Source organism: Ambystoma mexicanum, chromosome 2p (genome assembly GCF_040938575.1).
Source record: "Ambystoma mexicanum isolate Mex_15411 chromosome 2p, UKY_AmexF1_1, whole genome shotgun sequence".
NCBI lineage: Eukaryota > Metazoa > Chordata > Amphibia > Caudata > Ambystomatidae > Ambystoma > Ambystoma mexicanum.
Genome location: NC_090923.1, coordinates 733,407,290 through 733,428,792, shown reverse-complemented (window position 1 = coordinate 733,428,792; position 21,503 = coordinate 733,407,290).

Here is a 21,503-nt window from a genome sequence, read left to right as displayed (position 1 = left end):
CCCACCCAACTATTCTGGACCCCGGCAGCACCTCACTGCAAAAAACACTCAACTCCCAGAACCCACCCGGCCATTCTGAACCCCGGCAGCACCTCACTGCAAAAAAACACTCAACTCCCAGAACCCACCAGGCCATTCTGAACGCTGGCAGCAAATCGCGGCAAAACACCAACACGCTCAAATCCCACCCGGCCATTCCAAGAAATACCAAAAGTCCACCCGGGGAAAGTCCTCTACAAACAATACACAAAACATGGAACCACATGTAATAAATATGCTTTGCCCAAAACATGAAACCTAAAACTCCAACAACTGGGGTTCCAATGCTTGCCCCGCACCCTCATGTCAAAAAAAGTCCCAAAACCAGACCCCTACACCCCACACCCTCATGTCTACAAAAAAAGTCCTGTGCATCCCTGCCCCCACTTGTCCATAAAGCCCCTTGAAAGAAAGCAAGGTGAAATACAGGAAACCTATAATCAAATCCCCATACGTCTAAAAGATGAAAAGTCCAAACGTTTTCAAACGCTTCCTCCAACCACACAAGAGCCCTACAGTCCAAATGGACAAAAACCCAACCTATACCCAATGAGTCCGCAATACAAAGACAACAACATAAACACAGGCCTCCACAGCTGTAAAAACAAACGGTATACTTCCCACCATGTCCAAACCACAAGGCCACAAACAAACACGGTACAAAAATTAAAATGTACACAGCCCCCCCCAATTACCGAATAATCCCCAAACTGCCTGAAACTTCCAAAATCCTCCTCACCAGTGATAAAGCAGTCTCCCTCTACTATTCCATTAAAGCGGCAAAAATGATGTTCCAAAAGATATTCCTTTAACATTCCAATCATGATATTGCCTGACCCTCCAGCTGCTGCGGCCAAAGTGTCATTCCCTTTGCAGCCCCATTCCATTGCTCTCCACCATGGCTCCCCATTTGCCACAAATATGTTGCAGACACAACAGGTAGCGACCTGTTCACCCAGACAACGACACAGGAGACACTTTTACGCCTCCATTGCTGGAAAGCGCCGCCACGCCACGCTCTCAAACCTAACCTGATGATTAGCTGCGGTCAATCGGACCAGTGCAGGTGAGTGTGGTCACTTGACAAAAACATTGATGACGTGTGGCTGTTACAACTCTTGCCCACGTCATCAGTGTGTCTCTCACTGCAAACTCAGCAGGATCTCAGGGGGCTCTATGTGGTCACGCGCCCCCCACCTCCTGCTAGCTCCAAGGAGGCCGAACTCTCTTACTGATGCACACCGCCTCCCACCGGAGCCAAACGTCCTCTCCTTTTTGCACCACTGGGCCCACAAGCCCCTTGGGGAAAGTACTGATCAGTCACCAGCAAGCCGCCAACACGTTGCCTCACACTGCTGTTCCTGCACCGCCAGGAGCCCTTGATCACGTCTCCTGGCAGCCATCTGCCAATCCGCTGGTTTGTTAATACAAGTCCCACTGTGCCTGCTCACTGCTCCTAACTGCAGCCGAGCCTGCTCCGCCTGGCGCTCCACTGGCTCCAAGCTGCTCTGCCACTCCTGCACCACCCAGCGCTCTTGTTGGCTCCCAGATGTTCAACTGCCTGCTGGCACCCTTATTTTCTGTGTACTACCAGCTGTCTGCTGACTCCTTGGCGCTGGTCGCACTGGCCTTTTAGCACCCAAGGACTGCAACACGCAGCCTGGCAAGGTCCCTGCCTCCAGCTGGCCGCTCTATGTGGATGATAAATTGTGGAGGGCAGTGATTGTCCCTTGCGGCTCCCTCTGCCGCAGCTTGTGTACAGGGCTCCTGCTTCAGCACACCTTTGAAGCCATCCTCATCGCCAAAATGTTGCAGGTTCGTTGGGTAGGAAGTCACTGGAGCCCAGGCTACTTAAGGTAAGTTTATTGGTCCACTGGTACACATCAGGTAAGTCACATGAGTAGGTTTCTAGGGCAGAAGACACTGGCACATCCACACCTTTCAGCTCCAAGGTGTACCCCTAACACATAGAACCCCCAGCAGTCATCCACACACAACATTCCACCATGACCTCACCACATTCCAATGCCCCTCACTACACTCCCCATGCATAGTACTTGCACCTCCAGAGCAAGACTGCTACAATGTACTAGTCCGGCCTAAAGAGTCCATGTTCACAGAAGAGTCTGCTTTATGGGGGTAGGGAATCCAGCAGCAGGTGTGTCTGTTTTGGCATAGCCCTTCGGCTCTAAGGCTCTTGTAGTTTGACCTCCTGTAGGCAGTCCTCACATAAGGTGGCACAGTCAGTGTAGTCGCACAACCTAAATTGGAGGAATCATCAGGATCAGCAGCACCTCCAATGACTTACAGAGACTCGCCGAGTACCCGTCATTTCACCTGTCCCACAAGTCGGTGATCCTTCACTTGAGCTGCTGACTTTAGTAACAGAATAGATGTCATTTTCCTGTTAAAACGGTTCCACAGTTACACCTGCCTACCCAGAAGCTGCTGTTGTCTAGCCTACAATAAGCAAAATCCAAACGTGAAGGATGGGAGGGACAGCAATCGTAAGTAATCAGGCATCTGGAAAATTGGTTCACTACATGTGATTCCTCTAATGTTATTTATAGTATTAGATGTCCTTGTGGAATTTTCTATGTTGGTCTAACTATACATAAAGTGAAATTGAGATGGACAGAACATAAGTCTAACATTCAAATTGCAACATTTTGATGCAACCCACCATACAATTGCACAGATGAGATTCATTATCCTTGAACAAGTGAAGTTACCCAAATGTGGCAGAGATTTAACTAACTTACTATAGGGGTCTAACCTCTCCCCCTGGCTTTTCAACCTATACCTGGCACTTCTTGCCCACTGCATTGCTGCTCTCTGCCCTAACTTTCAGTGCTATGCGGATGACACTCAGCCCATTTTCAGGCTACCCTCGGCCACCTCTTCTCCGTCTCTCATCTCTGACTGTCTGTCTGCTATCCAGGAGTGGTGTGCAGCCAATGACCTCTGCCTTAATGCCAGTAAGACAGAGATTCTCCTCATCGGCACACTGGCTCCCTCCTTTCTTGTCACTCTCTGGCTTGCCTCTCTTGGCCCTCCTCCTGCTCCAACCTGTGAGGCTAAAAACCTCGGGGTCATCTTTGACTCCACACTCTTCTTCTCTCCGCACATCTATGACGTCTCTAAGAAGTCGCACTACCAGCTGCACCTCCTCAAAGGTATTCTACCTTTCCTCTCGTTCCCCCAGAAGCTCACTGTCTGCAGAGCTCTGGTTCTCTCTAGGCTGGGCTACTGCAACAGCCTCTTTCTAAATCTGCCGTCCTCTACTCTCCGCCCTCTGCAACTCATTCAGAACAGGACTGCAAGGCTCGTCCTTGGCCTAAAGCCTGGGATCATATCTCTCCAGGACTGAAATCTTTGCACTGGCTCCCAGTGGCTGCGAGGATCAAGTTCAAAACCTTCTGCGTTGTCCACAAGGCCATCTGGGGCCTGGGCCCTACATACCTTCAACTCTCTCTTTCTAAATATCTTCCTTCTCGAGATCTTCGCTCATCCGCCTCCAACTCCCTCAGGGTCAGTCGCTTCTCCAAGCAACAAGTTGGCAGTAGATCTCTTTCTTCGGCTGGGGCTTCCATCTGGAACAGCCTCCCTGCCTCCCTGAAACTTGAGAAGAACCATCTCCGGTTCCGGAAGCACCTCAAAACTTTTCTCTTTGCGTCTGCATTTTTCTCATCCTCTCCCCTGCTGACCTCCTAGCGGATTCAGAATCAGCAATGGTGACCTGGCCACCCTCTGATCCCGGGCCGAGGTCCCTGGACAACCAGTCACACACTCATGCACTGCCTGCCTGGCATCCCCGCACTTTGGGACTGTTCTGTATCCCTTCAGTCCCACCACCAGCACTTGACACCTGATGTCTGCACTCAACTTTGCACTTGCCACCTGCTGGCCGTTACTTTACTTATTGTTATTCATTCCCATATACTGCACTGTCCCTTCCCCCTCTCACCGCCCACACTTTCCCCCTTCCCCTTTCCCGTGCACTTGCGCGATCTGAATGACACCTGGGCTAGTATGATCGTTGTCTGTCCTCCCTTTGCCCCCCCCCCTTGCCTCGTCGCGCCTTGAAACACTTGTGTATAGGCGCGTTATAAATGCCATACCATATCATATCATATCATTACTTCACCAAAAAAGAAATGTTTTGGATAGAGTGGCTAGATGCTCTAAACCCTAAAGGAATTAATCAGGAATTTGACCTAAGATGTTTTCTGTAAGATATGTTCTGAGGTATTTAGCACTTCTTTACTAGATTGAGAATTGATGAACATGGGTCAATAGCATTATGTACAAACATTAGTAGAACGTGTATGGTATATGTGAGTTTATTTGTATACGCGCCTGCACCATTGCCCCGGATTGAGAATAATTGTGTTTTGATCATTATGTATCGCAGTATATCTTTTTGACTTGAAATATATCATTACATCTGCTGTGGTACAGCTGAACTCATGTTTTGAGTATAAAGACGTTTGTATATAATTAAAACATCAATTTAGATGGACTCTCGATTTAGCTGACTATACTTGGTAGGCATCAGACCTATCTCTTTGAACAAAAACAAAACATTAATTTGTCCTAAATTAAGGTTACATGTGCAATTAGACATGTGTCTTTAATTTACCTCTATAAATGGAACATGGGGTTCAAGAAAGAAGTTTATTTTGTGGGCAAATTAGATGAAGTATGGTGGTTTTGGTGATAATAGTGCATCTTTGAGCGCATTAGATACCATTGAGATATCATGCATCACCTCAAGTTGTTGCTGCCATTTAAGGTCATGTTTTTGTTCAATAATGATTAGTGTTTAACCATGGGCAGGGCCCCTTTAAAGATGTCTACTATGTTGTTGACTAATAGATGTTTCTGGTAAAACTTGTCACATGACTGGATGCATGCTACAATAAAGTCACGTGGCTACATTTCATCACTATAAGTGCGGGTACAGGACGGATGTAAAGACTGGTAGGGGGTGTCTGTACTTCCGCTCCCTATATGGTAGAAGAGAGGCACAGCAGACCCCAGCCAAGATTCTCTATTACGGTAGCAATGGACGAGCAATCAAGGCCTAGCTTCTCAGGAGGTGATGCAGGCTGGTTCTTAAGTACAGTGTAGTCCCCAAGCCCCCACAAAGGAATGTCCACACACTGTATTGGTTAGAACACAGTCTTTATATAATCAATATTCAAGGTTATGTACACCTATCATAATAACTCACTTTGTACTTAGGGAAATCAACAATGACAAATATATACAATTCTAAAGTGGTACCACCCTTTGTATTAGATCTCATTAAAGTGCATCAACAATACTGTAACAATGTCACACAGATCAATAGAGTGAAACCAGCAATAGAGAGAGGAGAGAAAATAAGATGGTTGAGCAATAGGCAGAATACTGGCCCCTACCACTAGACACAGTTCTGTGTGGAGATCCCCCCACCTGGGCAACCTGTAAAATAAAGATATAGCACAAGCCCAGTCCATATATTGTTCTGCAAGTCTTATTCCCTCCTATAATGTTTTTACCCCCCCAATGTACCTGGTGGAGTCGAGTTCTTCGAAGAGGCGTCGACAGATCCTTCTTGAGCGACCCCCTTTCAAGCGGGAGTCACGGATCGTCGAGAGGCGTCGAGAAGCGTCGAGGAACTCGGCGTTCGGCGGCGGGGAATCGACGGCCCTTCTTGAATGCCTTCCCTTTCAAGCGGGAGGCATGGGGCGTCGAACATCCGTCGACGAACAGGGTAGAACGGCGTCGATGAGGCGGCAGCTTCGATCCAAGCGGTGCTCGTCGACGACGTAGCGTTGGCGTCCTGCAAGGCAGAGGCGTGCGGGGCACCTCGATGACAATTGTTCTGGACCGCAAAGATTGTGGAGACGGGGGCCCAGCAAGGGCGTCGAGTCGTTCGAGTCTTTGTGGTCTTCGGGTGGCGGGAAACCCACCGGCAGGTTTCTCCTCGGCGCGTTGGTCGTCCTCGACTTTCTCCGGCAGGATAAAGCGGTCGACGGTGCGGACCAGGGAGTCCTTCGATTCAAATGTTCTTAGGCAAGGAGCGGACGGCTCCGGTCGTCGGCGGCGCGACGTCAAGTGGTTCCCACGGCTGGGCAACACAACTTCGACTGGCCTCCAGCGGTTACACAGACCTGCGAACCCTGGTCGACGGCAATGGACTTCGACGGCGGCGATGTCCGGGTGCTTCACTTCGGTCTCCTCGGCGGTCCCGTCTCGGGTCGGCAGCCTTTCGAAGGTCTGACTTCCAGGGCGCTTTGGCGAAGATGTAGCGGTGCTCGATGATCCCTCGGAGCACGGGAAGAGGGCGCCTTACCAGGTCCTCTTTCGGGTCAGTCCTCGACGAATTCGGCAGCTTTCAGATCGGTCGAAGCAAGTGCAACAGCAAGTCTTCTTCTTCCAGCTGGGCGTCGAGGATCAGCAGTTCCAGTTACTCTTAGAGTGGAGACTCAGCTTCTGAACTCTTCTGAACAATTACCAGTGGTGAGAGGTCCCCAGATATACTATTCTGTCTCTCATCCACACTGCTGGCACACACTCAGCAGCCAATCATACAGGAGGGCATTCATGCAGTCAGTCAGCCAATCAGGCACACAGTGCATTCAGGCCACACTCCTCCCTTTCAGACACTCACAACAAGGAATGTGGATTGGGACAAGTACCCAGCCATTCAACACTACACACTGCATTCAGGCCAGTTTCGGGCAGGGCTGTCTCAGTCTTTGTCTCTCATGCCAGAAACCAGACAACCACAACAAGGAGTGTATATTGGTCACACACTCCATTCACCCAGGTCCCACCCACAGGAGGTACCCACAACATACAGTCGCTGGGAAGGCTCCAGTCAGTCTAGCTGGGCCTTCACAACAACACCATATATGGAACTTCCACCCAACAGCCAGCCAGGGGGAAGGGACAGAGTCAGGGCTTCCCAGGACTTTGGGAAAAAAAGGTAACAGGCAATAGAAAGCAAGAGGCCACAGGGTCCATCTTGTTTCCTATCAGGAATCAACTGACCCCAATGGCAGGGCCTGGGTATCCCAAAATGGAGGACACCCAGAGCACCTGTCAAATTCAGCATGGAGCTGCCACCAGCCCATACCCTGCTCTGTGGGCCACCCACAGGTGCCCAAAAACATACACTAGGAGCACAGGGTTGTACCCCTACCCATGGGTGCCATAAGGGTATCCCATGGGTCTGTTCACCAACCCAAAAGAGAGAGCTGCACTGCCAGGAGTCCCACATGGACTCCTGGGCAGAAAACATGACAGAACCCACGATAAAAAGCAGTAAAGGACAAGGATTCAGAGGCCCTGTCCCTCTGATGCATTTCCAGCATCACAGTCGCCCCCCCCAGACTGAGGTGGAGGGTGTCTAATCTCCCACGGGATAGACACCCTCATCCAGACGGTCAACATACCTTCTGGAAAGGCCATCTGCATTATCGTGACTCTTCCCTGGTCTGTGCTCTATGGTGAAGTCTAGCCCTTGCAGGCTAATGGACCACCTGAGCAATTTCGGATTCTCCCCCTTCATCTGCATAAGCCACTTCAGGCGCTTATGATCTGTTTGGACCTTGAAGGTAGACCCCGTAAGGTAGGGCCTAAAACGCCTAAGGCTCCAAACTATGCTAAAACACTCCTTTTCAACAGTAGCCCACCTGAGATCTCTACCCTTGAGTTGTCTACTGATGAATATGATAGGATGTTCTCTCCCTTTGTCATCTAACTGGGACAAAACAGCTCCAATTCTGGTGTCGCAGGCATCCGTCTGGACGATAAAGGGTCGGCTGTAGTCAGGCGCACACAACACAGGTGCCCTACACAGACTTTCTTTCAAGCCATCAAAGGCCCTCTGACAGTCTTCGGTCCAATTAACCTTCCTAGGCTGTTTGGGTGAAGTTAGAGCTGTCAGGGGTGCAGCTATGGTTCCATAGTCTGCCATGAAATTGCGATAGTACCCAGTGAGGCCCAAAAAGGCTCTCACCTGGGTTTGAGTAGTGGGAGTCTCCCAGTTCTTTACATCCTGTACTTTACTGGAGAGAGGTTGGATTTGACCCCCTCCTACCTCATGACCAAGATAGGTAACTTTCCCCTGAGCTATCTGGCACTTGGTGGCCTTGATAGTGAGGTTAGCCCTTTTCAAGGCCTGCAACACCTTATCCAGATGTGTCAAATGCTCTTCCCAGGTGGAACTGTAGACGGCAATGTCGTCTAAGTAAGCCACACAAAAGGCTTCCAGCCCACTGAGCGCATGGTTGACCAATCTCTGGAAGGTGGCAGGGGCATTCTTCAACCCAAAAGGCATGACCCTAAACTGGTAGAGTCCCTCAGGTGTTGAGAAGGCCGTCTTTTCCTTGGCATGGTCCGTCAGAGCTATTTGCCAATAGCCTGAGGTAAGGTCAAAGGTGCTCACAAATTTGGCAGCACTTATGGTGTCCACGAGCTCATCAGCCCTGGGCAATGGGTGCGCGTCAGTTTTGGTGACGGCATTGACTCCTCGGTAGTCCACACAGAACCTCCAATCCTTGGTACCCGCCTGGGAACTTGCCTTGGGGACAAGGACCACTGGACTGGACCAGGGACTGGTTGAGGGTTCAATAACACCCAGATCCAACATCTTGGCGACCTCAGCCTGGATGTGGTTCTTGACGGTATCTGACATACGGTAGCACCTGCTTTTGACAGGCACACTGTCACCAGTGTCAATTTCATGCCTACACCACGGTGTAAGGCCTGGCGTCAGTGAAAACAGAGAGGCATACTGTTGGAGCAAAGCCCTGCAGGCCCTCTGTTGCTCGGTTGTCAAATCCGGAGGGAGATGTACTCCCTCCACTGAGCCATCCTGAGGGTCGCTGTGCAGCAAATCAGGAAGGGGCTCACTCTCATCCTCTTCTTGCCCTGAAGCTAGCAAGAGACATGAGACTTCTGCTCGCCGGTGGAAAGGCTTGAGCCTGTTGACATGGAATACCTGATGGGCTACCCCAGAGGCTCCCATGTCAACCAGATAATTGACTTGGCCCATCTTGGAGATGATCCTGAAGGGTCCAGTCCACTTGTCTGCCAAAGCTCTAGGCTTGGTAGGCTCCATCACAAGGATTTCCTGTCCCGGAGTCCAATCCACTTGCGAGGCTTTAAGGTCATGCCAGTACTTATTCAATTCCTGGCTGGCCTTGAGATTTGCTGTCGCCTGACCCATCATCTGTGTCATCCTCCGTCTGAGGCCTAACACATAGTCCCCCACTTGCTTGGCGGGACCGGGAGGGGTGGCTTCCAAGCCTTCTCGGATCAAGGCGAGGGGCCCCCTCACGGGATGTCCAAAGAGTAACTCAAAGGGGCTGAAACCAACACCCTCTTGAGGTACCTCTCTGTAAGCAAACATCAGGCATGGCAGGAGGAGATCCCATTTCCTCCTTAGGGGTTCTTCCAAAGCCCCTAGCATGCCCTTGAGAGTTTTATTAAATCTCTCAACCAGACCATTGGTCTGGGGGTGGTAAGAGGTGGAGAACTTGTAGGTTACCCCGCACTCTTTCCACATGGTTTTCATGTAACTAGACATGAAGTTGGATCCTCTGTCAGAGACAACCTCCTTGGGGAATCCAACACGGGTGAAAATGCCCAGGAGAGCCCTGGCAACCACCTTGGCAGTAACAGTCCGAAGGGGTATTGCCTCAGGGTACCTGGTGGCATGATCTACCAAGACCAGGATGAACCGATGTCCACCTGAAGTGGGAGGGTCAAGGGGACCGACGATGTCGATGCCCACCCTCTCAAATGGTGTGCCAACCACTGGCAATGGCTGCAGTGGGGCAATGACCTTGCCTCCAGTCTTGCCAGACAACTGACAAGTTGGGCAGGTCCTGCAGTGGGACTCCACCTCTACTCCCATCCGTGGCCAGTAGAAATGGGCAGAGAGCCTCTGCTTAGTCTTCTTGGTCCCAAGATGACCAGCCAAGGGCACCTCATGCACCAACTGCAGTAGGAAGGGCCTGTAAACCTGGGGTACCACCAACCTCTTGAGGGCACCAGGTTCAGGCTTAGTGGGCTCACTAACAAGGAGCTCACCCTCCCAATAAATCCGGAATGTCCTAGGCACTTCTCCTTGTGCCTGGGACAGGGCCTGTTTCCTCAGTCCCTCGAGAGAGTGGCACTCTCTCTGTCCCTTACAGAAGTCTGCCCGGGAGGGTCCCCCTTCAGCTAACAAGCATTGAAGGTCGGGATGATCCTCCGGGTTGAGAACCTCTCCCACAAGAGAGTCTTCTGTCTCTTCTCCCACAGGAGTTGAGTTTGGGTTTTCCACTGGACCCAGCCCGTCCGGAGCATGGATCCCGATGGGTGCTGTCGGAACAGCAGGAAGAGAAGGTGTTCCCTCCACAGAGGTGGCCTTCTTGGTCTTCCTTCTTCTTGCCTTAGGCCTCGCCTTTGGCTCGGGTACCTGACCCACAGCCAGACCCGGGGTCACCTGTCACCTAGTGACTGCAGCAGCAGTCATGGGAAGACCATCCGAGATCAACCCCAACTCTACTAGATCATTTCCTAACAGAATGTTAGCAGGGACATTGTCCTGAACCAGGACAGGAAGCTTTGCTGTCTTGTCTCCAATCATGAGTGTGACTAAGGCTACAGGCGATAATTTGGGAGGCCCACCAGCTAACCTGGTGGTTCTCAGAGGAGCACCTACATAGTCCTCTGGCTTGAGCAGGGTCCTGTCCACCACTGTCATGATTGCCCCAGTGTCTCTCAAACCAGTAGAAGGCTGGCCATTCAAGAGGACACTTCTCAAAAACCTACGGGTGTTCTGTGGGATAGTCGCCAGTACTTCTGCATACTAGTCCAGGCCCCAAGGGACACTAAGGAAATCTCTACCGGAGCACCAAATGTGATCCCGGTAGAGGAGGGGAGGACAGTGGCCTCCACCTCAGACACGGGGTAAGGGTAGGTCAGGCTGACAGCCTGTACTCCAAGTGCCTTACCTTTACACTTGGAGTCACCCCTTTTGTGATCCAGAGCCCCACAGTCCCAACAAGCGCCAGGAGTGCGGGGTACGGTACTGGAACCACTGGGAGCCTGCTTTGCAGCATGTGGACCACTACTCTTATTCCCACCCACAGATGACTTATCCCCACTAGATTTTTGGGTCTTGGGAGAGGAAGGTTTAGGTTTACTTGACTGTGACTGCTTGTGGGACTCCTCAGCCTTCTGAGAGGCCCCCTTTTCTTTGTCCTTGTCCTTCCCACTGGAGTCCTTAGGGGACACCCGGTGGGAGACCCACTTGTCAGCCAACCTAGCCAGCTTAAAGGGGTCCAAAATGTTCTGGTCAGCCACATACTGACGCAGCTCTGGTGAACAGGCTTCAAAAAAATGCTCAAAAAACAAGAGGTGGGACAATTCAACAAAAGTCTTAACCTTGTACCCATCGATCCACCCCATCATGTTCATGTGCGCAGCACTCACCCAGTCAACGTCACATTCTCTCTTTTCTTAAAATCCCTGAACCTTCTAAGGTATTGGGTAGGTGTCTTGCCAAACTTGGCAATCAAAGCAGACTTCATACACTCATACTGACCCCTTTCTTCCACACTCAGCTTCAGAATACAGTCATATCCAGTTTGAGGCACTCTGCTTAACAAACACTTAGCCCAATCTCTTTTATCAACATCATGAATCGCACAAGCCATTTCAAACGCTTCAATCCATTGGAGGATATCTGAACCCTCCACAAATACACCAACCAAATCTTTCATAAACTTGGTGGCTGGGGACCTGACACTCTCACTGGTTTTAGCTGAAGTCTCCACTCTAGCTTTCTCTAGCTGGATTCTCTGACATTCAGTGTCCTGGCTCTTGAGTTCAAGATCCCTATTCTTGAGCTCCACTTGTTGAGCCAACTCCTCTTTCTTAAGTTCAGCATCTATTTCCAACTTGCGGTATTCAAAGGCCAATTTCATCCTTAATAACTCAAGCTCAAGCTCCAAGGAATTGCTGGGGTTTTGGAACAGAGGCAGCAGGAATGGCGGCATTCCCAGAAACAGATTCAGCGGAAACCCCAGGGGCAGAGTCCTCATTGGTTGCATTCCCCCCTCATCAAGAGTTTCACTATCAGTCTGGTAGTCCACCAGGGCAGCTATCAGCTCAGCCCTAGACTTATCCACAAAGTCTAACTCCCTGGCTTCACAAGCACTCTGGAGAGCCTCCAAGCTCATCCGAGTCAATTTGCCATTTGCAATAGACTCCATTGTTTGTAATGCAGTTATCTTGTACACAACTAAACCTTAATTTAATAAAGTGCAGATATTTTGTAAGTGGCACGGTTATACACTGATTCTTAAAACCATAAGCATCCCACCGCTGCCACCAGCTGTAAAGACTGGTAGGGGGTGTCTGTACTTCTGCTCTCTATATGGTAGAAGAGAGGCACAGCAGACCCCAGCCAAGATTCTCTATTACGGTAGCAATGGACGAGCAATCAAGGCCTAGCTTCTCAGGAGGTGATGCAGGCTGGTTCTTAAGTACAGTGTAGTCCCCAAGCCCCCACAAAGGAATGTCCACACACTGTATTGGTTAGAACACAGTCTTTATATAATCAATATTCAAGGTCATGTACACCTATCATAATAACTCACTTTGTACTTAGGGAAATCAACAATGACAAATATATACAATTCTAAAGTGGTACCACCCTTTGTATTAGATCTCATTAAAGTGCATCAACAATACTGTAACAATGTCACACAGATCAATAGAGTGAAACCAGCAATAGAGAGAGGAGAGAAAATAAGATGGTTGAGCAATAGGCAGAATACTGGCCCCTACCACTAGACACAGTTCTGTGTGGAGATCCCCCCACCTGGGCAACCTGTAAAATAAAGATATAGCACAAGCCCAGTCCATATATTGTTCTGCAAGTCTTATTCCCTCCTATAATGTTTTTACCCCCCCAATGTACCTGGTGGAGTCGAGTTCTTCGAAGAGGCGTCGACAGATCCTTCTTGAGCGACCCCCTTTCAAGCGGGAGTCACGGATCGTCGAGAGGCGTCGAGAAGCGTCGAGGAACTCGGCGTTCGGCGGTGGGGAATCGACGGCCCTTCTTGAATGCCTTCCCTTTCAAGCGGGAGGCACGGGGCGTCGAACGTCCGTCGATGAACAGGGTAGAACGGCGTAGATGAGGCGGCAGCTTCGATCCAAGCGGTGCTCGTCGACGACGGAGCGTTGGCGTCCTGCAAGGCAGAGGCGTGCGGGGCACCTCGATGACAATTGTCCTGGACCGCAAAGATTGTGGAGACGGGGGCCCAGCAAGGGCGTCGAGTCGTTCGAGTCTTTGTGGTCTTCGGGTGGCGGGAAACCCACCGGCAGGTTTCTCCTCGGCGCGTTGGTCGTCCTCGACTTTCTCCGGCAGGATAAAGCGGTCGACGGTGCGGACCAGGGAGTCCTTCGATTCAAATGTTCTTAGGCAAGGAGCGGACGGCTCCGGTCGTCGGCGGCGCGGCGTCAAGTGGTTCCCACGGCTGGGCAACACAACTTCGACGGGCCTCCAGCAGTTACACAGACCTGCGAACCCTGGTCGACGGCAATGGACTTCGACGGCGGCGATGTCCGGGTGCTTCACTTCGGTCTCCTCGGCGGTCCCGTCTCGGGTCGGCAGCCTTTCGAAGGTCTGACTTCCAGGGCGCTTCGGCGAAGATGTAGCGGTGCTCGATGATCCCTCGGAGCACGGGAAAAGGGCGCCTTACCAGGTCCTCTCTGGGGTCAGTCCTCGACGAATTCGGCAGCTTTCAGATCGGTCGAAGCAAGTGCAACAGCAAGTCTTCTTCTTCCAGCTGGGCGTCGAGGATCAGCAGTTCCAGTTACTCTTAGAGTGGAGACTCAGCTTCTGAACTCTTCTGAACAATTACCAGTGGTGAGAGGTCCCCAGATATACTATTCTGTCTCTCATCCACACTGCTGGCACACACTCAGCAGCCAATCATACAGGAGGGCATTCATGCAGTCAGTCAGCCAATCAGGCACACAGTGCATTCAGGCCACACTCCTCCCTTTCAGACACTCACAACAAGGAATGTGGATTGGGACAAGTACCCAGCCATTCAACACTACACACTGCATTCAGGCCAGTTTCGGGCAGGGCTGTCTCAGTCTTTGTCTCTCATGCCAGAAACCAGACAACCACAACAAGGAGTGTATATTGGTCACACACTCCATTCACCCAGGTCCCACCCACAGGAGGTACCCACAACATACAGTCACTGGGAAGGCTCCAGTCAGTCTAGCTGGGCCTTCACAACAACACCATATATGGAACTTCCGCCCAACAGCCAGCCAGGGGGAAGGGACAGAGTCAGGGCTTCCCAGGACTTTGGGAAAACAAGGTAACAGGCAATAGAAAGCAAGAGGCCACAGGGGCCATCTTGTTTCCTATCAGGAATCAACTGACCCCAATGGCAGGGCCTGGGCATCCCAAAATGGAGGACACCCAGAGCACCTGTCAAATTCAGCATGGAGCTGCCACCAGCCCATACCCTGCTCTGTGGGCCACCCACAGGTGCCCAAAAACATACACTAGGGGCACAGGGTTGTACCCCTACCCATGGGTGCCATAAGGGTATCCCATGGGTCTGTTCACCAAACCAAAAGAGAGAGCTGCACTGCCAGGAGTCCCACATGGACTCCTGGGCAGAAAACATGACAGAACACACGATAAAAAGCAGTAAAGGACAAGGATTCAGAGGCCCTGTCCCTCTGATGCATTTCCAGCATCACAACCGGAGGCTGTTTTCACAGCAGATTCCCGTTTCCTGGACCAAGCAGATTGAAAGTTAGGTGATAGTGAGCGGATCACAGACCATGTATGGAGCAAATCTCCAGTGTGGTTTTGGTAGGAACAAAAACTATTTCAGAATGTGTATATGTTCTTTGCATTATTAGATAGAGGCATTGTGATAATTTCCGATTCACGTTAGTTACTGGTTGTGACATTGGTGATTACAACGGTCCGGAAGAAAATAAGCTTTCCAGTTGTTGTGAATTTGATTATTCAGGTTAGTGTCAGATTGAGGGATCCATTAATGTTGGTGTTAAATCTATATGTTTAAATCCAAAATATGTAGAAACATTACTCTAAAAATGGATTAAAAAAAATATTCTTTCATTGACCATATTGTTTGGAAGGAGAACATTTGCACCTGATGATGGGACCCTGAGATCTGAAACGTGTAGTGCTGGATATAAGAAAATTCAAATGAGAGAGCATCTTCATTGAAGTTCGACTAATTATATTCTGGGTTGTTATCTGAGATAGCTAGATTAATGTGATACAAAATTGGTTGTTAAAGATATATTTTTTTCTGAATACACACAATGTTTTCTTCTTCCTTGATTTAAATGATGTTTGATGAAATGGAACATTATAATTATTTTGATTGAATATTTATGTAATTGAATAGTTGATTTTGTTAAAATATTCTTTGAGTTACAAATTCCATGTAGCTAATTTGTTACATTAAATTAAATATATCATAAAATATACAACATAATATGTGGAGTGGATTTTTCCATTAGGAGTGCCCAGATATCTCATCAAGTGATTTGATGGGCTATTGTTAAAGCTATTACCTCTGTCCCTGTAGCTAGGACTGTACCTAGGGCACCTCAAGTGCATTAAGTGATTTTTCTGAATGCATTGAAATCAAATCATTCTTTAAAAAATCTGTTAAATACTGTGGTGCGCCTCAGCAGACATATGTTGTTTTAGTACCATCTACAGGCCACCTGGCCAGGTTGCCCTCTTTCTCTCAGAGCGGGCTGACCGCTCCTCTTCTCTCCTTGCCTCTTCCTCTCAACTTCTCCTCCTTGGAGACCTTAACATCCACCTGGATACTGCTAATCCTTCCTCTAGGCTCGTCCGCAACCTCTGCAACACTCTCTCTCTCTCTTTCCATTCTACACTCTGGTCGACATACTCTGCCAGTCATACCCAGGATGTTCTCATCTCTTCAGACACCCCCCTCTCTAACCCTCTCACCACTCCTCTCTCTTGGACTGACCATTTTCTGCTCTCCTCTCACCTGAAACTCTCTATCCCTCAGGCCATGTCTACTCCAGTACTGCCACCTACCTTCTCGGTCATTCGGCCCATGAAGCGTCTGTCAGTGAGTGCCTTTGCCGCCACTTTTTCTGCTCCTCCTACACCTGAGGCTGACTCACACACTGACACAGCCCTCTCTGACCTTCATCTTTCCATCTCCAAAAATCTGGAAGTCCTTGCCACTGTCATGAGAATCTGTCTGAAGCCTACCTCCAAGTGCAGTGCAACTCGTGGTATGACTCCGACCTCGCTGCCCTGAAACACAAGTGCAGGGTGGCTGTAGGAATGGAGGGCATCAGGCGCATCCTATGACAAAGTGGCCTTTTGCCTGCTCCAAAGGCAATACAGACTCTCTGTCCTGTCCAAGAAGAGAGTCCACATCCACGCCCGCATCTCTGCAGCCTCTAACAACACAGCCAAACTCTTTAAAATCTGCAAGGAGCTGGCCAATCCTGCTGCAGTCTCCACCTCTCCTGTTCCCTTCCAGGCCCTCTGTACGGCTGTGGCTTCTCACTTCACCATTAAAACTCAGGACATGCTGTCTTCGCTCTCCTCTTCCTCTCCATCTACCTCTCTCGGCACCCCCAGCCCCCTCTCCCTCTCCTCCTCCTTTCTCCTCTTTCTCCCTGACAACACCTGACAATGTTTCTTGACAAATCTGATCAATGAAACTGTTATCCAAACAGGTGCTTCCGTGCTCCTCAGAACCATCAAGGACCACATTGACACTCTTGCTCCAGCCTTGGGCAATTTCTGCAATCACTCTTTCACCACTGGATCCTTCCCCTCTCCTCAAGCACACCCTTGTGCACCCCCTCGTTAAAAAGCCTTCTGCCGATCCTACCTATCCGACAAACTAGCCTCTGATCTCTATCACTCCTTTCCTGGGCAAACTGTTGGAAAAGCTGCCCATCTCCCAGTTTATACTCCACACCGAATCTGTTCGTAATCTCCATGACCATCTGTCTGGTTTCAGAGCAGCCAGAGGCCCGTAAACTGCTCCACTGAACACCTGTGAAGATCTGCTCACTAATCTCTACTCTAGCCTTCCTTCTGTCCTCATCCTCATTGACCTTTCCTCTGCCTTCGACACAGTCAATCATGCCATCCTGATCAAACGACTCCATGAGAACCTGGGCATCACGGATCAGGCCCTGGAGTGGTTGACTTCCTTCCTCCAGGACTGACCCTCCCAGGTCCAACTTGGGTCCTTTCTCTCCACCACGTCTCTCTCCACATGTGGTGTTCCCCAGGACTCTACCCTCTCACCCTGGCTCTTCAATGTCCACTTGGCCCCTTTGGCCCACCTGAGCACCACCTTCTGCTTTAACTTTCAGTGTTATGCCGATGACACTCAGCTCTCTTTCAGGCTCCCCTCAGGCCCTTCCTCTCACTCATTTCTGACAGTCTATCCTTGATTCAGGAATGGTGTGACTCCAATTATCTCTGCCTTAATGCCTGTAAGACTGAAATCCTTCTCAACGGGACCCCTGCTCCCACTTCCCCTCTCTCACTTTGGCCGCCCTCCTTGGGCCCTCTTTCTTTGCTTTCCTGTGAGGCTAATAAACTTGGTGTCATCTTCGACTCCATTCTCTCCTTCTCTCCTCACATCACAGACCTTGCCAAGAAGGCCCACTACCAACTGCACCTCCTCAGAGGTATTTTTCCTTTTCTCACTTCCCCCCAGAAGCTCTCCTCTCCAGAGCCCTGGTTCTCTCTATGCTGGACCACTACAACAGCCCCTTTCTCAATCTGTCTTCCGTTACTCTCCGCCCTCTGCAACTAATCCAGCACAGGACTGCGAGACTTGTCCTTGTCCTCAAGCCCAAGGGCCGTATCTCTCCAGCCCTGAAATCTCTCCCGTGGGTCCCGGTGGCTGCAAGGATCAAGTTCAAGACCCTCTGTATCGTCCACAAGGTTTTCTGGGCTGGGGCCCGCACTACATCCAACTTTCTCTTCCAAAATTCTGTTGTTCTCGAGCCCTTCGTTCAGCTACCTCACACTCTCTGAGGGTCAGACGCCTCGACAGCAAAGAGTGGGGGGTAGAGCTCTCTCCTCGTCGGGTGTCTCCCTCTGGAATTGCCTCCCGACCCCTCTCAAACTTGAGCTGGACAACCTGAAGTTTTGCCAGCAGCTCAAGACCTTCCTTTTCTCCTCTGATTTCTCTCTCTCTCTCTCTCTCTCTCTCTCTCCTCTGCTAACCTTCCTGTCTCCTGCACCGACTGGTTGCTTGGCTACCCTCAGAATCTACTAGGGGCCAGGTTCCTCCATGATCAGTCTCCCCTGCAATGCCTCAAGGCCTACCGCGCACTTAGGGGCTGTAACTGTTACCCAAAGCCCCCTGCCTCTTTGCACTTACCCAGAGCCACACTGCTATGGCTACACCTACTCAGAGCAATGCTGCCCTGATTGAACTCCCCCCTCCCCTCTCCCTGGATCTTCCCCCCTTCCTTCCCCTTGCACTTTACTTCATCGCACTAGCACAATCTGTATGGCACAAGGCCTAGTAAGATCGTTTGTCTTGTCATTCCTCTGTCTTCCCTCCCTTGTCTTGTCGCACCTAGAAACTCTTGTGTACAGGCGCGTCATATCATAGCTAATTCCCTGACTTCTCTTGACCGAGATCTTTATCGGTCTTTGTGTTTTTCCCTTTGTGTCTCAGTACTGCTGCCACTCTGTGTCTGTGCTAGGACTTAAGTTTACATGGTTGTGCCTTTAGCAGTAATGCTACTCAGGGTGTTCTATGCTTTTAAGAGACTTATTGTGAACACCTTTTTCTAGTGCTGCCTCTGAGTCTCCAACATCCAGGCTCATATTGTTGCCAACAATATTGTAGTCCTCTGGGAAGTGGAATATCTTTAACATATCACCTTCTCCTAACCCACCACCATTCATATGTTTTGAACAGCGAGCATCTCTGTGTGGAACTAAAATTGTACATCATTTTGCTGTGCCGTGCCCCTCTCTGAACTGCATCCCCTCTTGAAGGCTCTCTTCTGTGTACGTGGTCTCCACGAGTCCATGCAATGCTCCGGGTGTTCCCTGACCTGACCAGAGGTGCTCTTTGGCTGGACATACCTTTTCAGCACCTAAAGATTCGATCTAGTCTGCCCAAAGCTTGCTCACATTGCACAGTATTTGGTTTGGTTTTCAGATAGGGTTATCCCAAGGTCACTCTTCTTTCTCGTGGCCTTCACAATCTTCCTTCTCATCAATTCCACAGCATTGGTGTCCTCTAAATGCATGATTTCACTCTCACCTTCATTGAGTAAAGATTGGAAGCTCCCAAACAAATTGTCCAACTTTATTGTGGTGCGTCTCATTTTTAGCACCCCCCTGTAGTGACTCTTTAGAAGCTTGTGTTGTCAAATGAAAATAGTCCCATTCCAATGTCACTTGCTCAACAACCAAAGTCTAGAACTCTATGCAACCTGAAGAAGAAATCACTCCCCAGTGATCTGAAACGGCGACTCCAATATCACCAGATCAGCCATGTGGGCATCTGCCCAAACGTCGAACCCTACCTACAAGAAACATGCAGGTGAAAAGCAGAAGATTGAAAGTCCGGCCCATCTGACAGCATGCACAAGGCTTTACAAGCCTTTCGTCGCTGCAAACTATGTGATAACCAAGCACTCATCCTCCAAACCCGCTCACCCACACCAACCCTACACTCACTGACGCCTAGGCAACAGTATCACATATGGTATGCCAACACCTATTATGCTGCACCTCGAGAGAAAAAAAGACCATGCAACAGTAGGGGGCAAGGAGTCTGTGCCTGGTTCTACCCTTCTGTATGGTTTCCTTCTGAATTTGGCTGTACCAATTGTAATTGGTTATTTATAATGCGCTGAATGCCCAGAGATTTCTAAGCACAGACTGCGGATCGAACCTGTGTTCCTCCACATCGTCTTGCTTTCAAGCCGAGCGTGTTGCTCCTGAGCTATCCTTCTGACACTTTTTGGCCAACATATGAAGGATGCATGTGACACACCTTATCTCCAGACAAGCACCACACAAATCCATCACTCTAGGCTTCTTAACTCTTAACTCCTACCGTTTCAATATCAGCATACTCTTACACTACACACCAGGCAGGCAACGGTCTCGACTTGCTCAACACCAACACCCAGCTAAACCCTAAGGCGCGATGCTCACAAAAGGCTCACACACCTGCATACAGACCACGATAAAGCACGCCATGCCTCACATGAGACGATCTTACAGCAAACTCTGCCTTTCTCCTTCTGCTCCCTCGAACCCACCTAAAACCCCACTTTTTTACTTGCAGGGAGCAAAGTGCCAGTGGAGAGGCACATAGCAAGACCCAGCAACATAACGGAACATAACCCATTGCATGCCCTGAGAAGCACTAGACCAAGCAGTGATCCTCTTCCTTAATTCTGAATGAGCTCCACTAACCAGCACTTCCAGCCAGTTTTAACTCTTTGTATCGCCGCGTCGTCAATTGGAAAGACACAAGGGCATTTATAGGGCTTTTGAAGATCAAATGCACATGTTATGGATTGTGATTTGTGAAGAGTCTCGCCAACAAGCAGTTGATCCTTGAAGGCTCTCCCCTAATCTATGGTCCTTTCTCTGCGACCAATTCTACCATCCTTCCGTTTGGGCAGTGTTTGAGTCCGGACTTGCATTTTAGTTATTTCCCCCTTCATGAGTTCCTGTAACAAAATATTAAATACTTAGGCCCCATTAGTAGTAATGCAGAGTTTCTACTTTCAGTACTGCAGAAACTTTGCATAGGTTTTATAATAACTGCATCTGTTTTATCTTATTTGCGTTTTGTTATTTTGTTTGCTCAGTGTATTTTTTGTAGTAGTGTTGTTTGATGTTTGTTTTATCTTGATCTTGTTTATTTGTATGTTTTTTGATGTGAGCGCTCTGATTCTCCTGGGTTTGTTGCACTATACAAATAAACAATACAATGCAGTATAAATAATCTGACAGTCTGCACAGCATTAGGACTTTACCACCATACAGGTTTTCTAAAATACTGCATAGAGTATTCCGAAAATCCACACGCCAGTTTTTGGCAGCCTATGAAATTACCATCCCTTTTTAGGGGATCGATGTGTTCAGGTACGGAATCAGGCCACTAGTATCCCATGTATATGAATGTACATCTGTGGATCATACAGGAAATGATTGGCAGAAGGTGGACATCGGAGATGGGACATTTCTGCCGCTTTGAGGGATCTGCAGCACATCCACCAGCGAGTGCCTCCCATACTTAGAAGAAAAAAAGATCTTTACTCACTGGTACTAAACATATGGGGCCTGATTCATGGAATTATATGCACGGCAAATAGGGACCTTGCGTGCCAAACTGCGT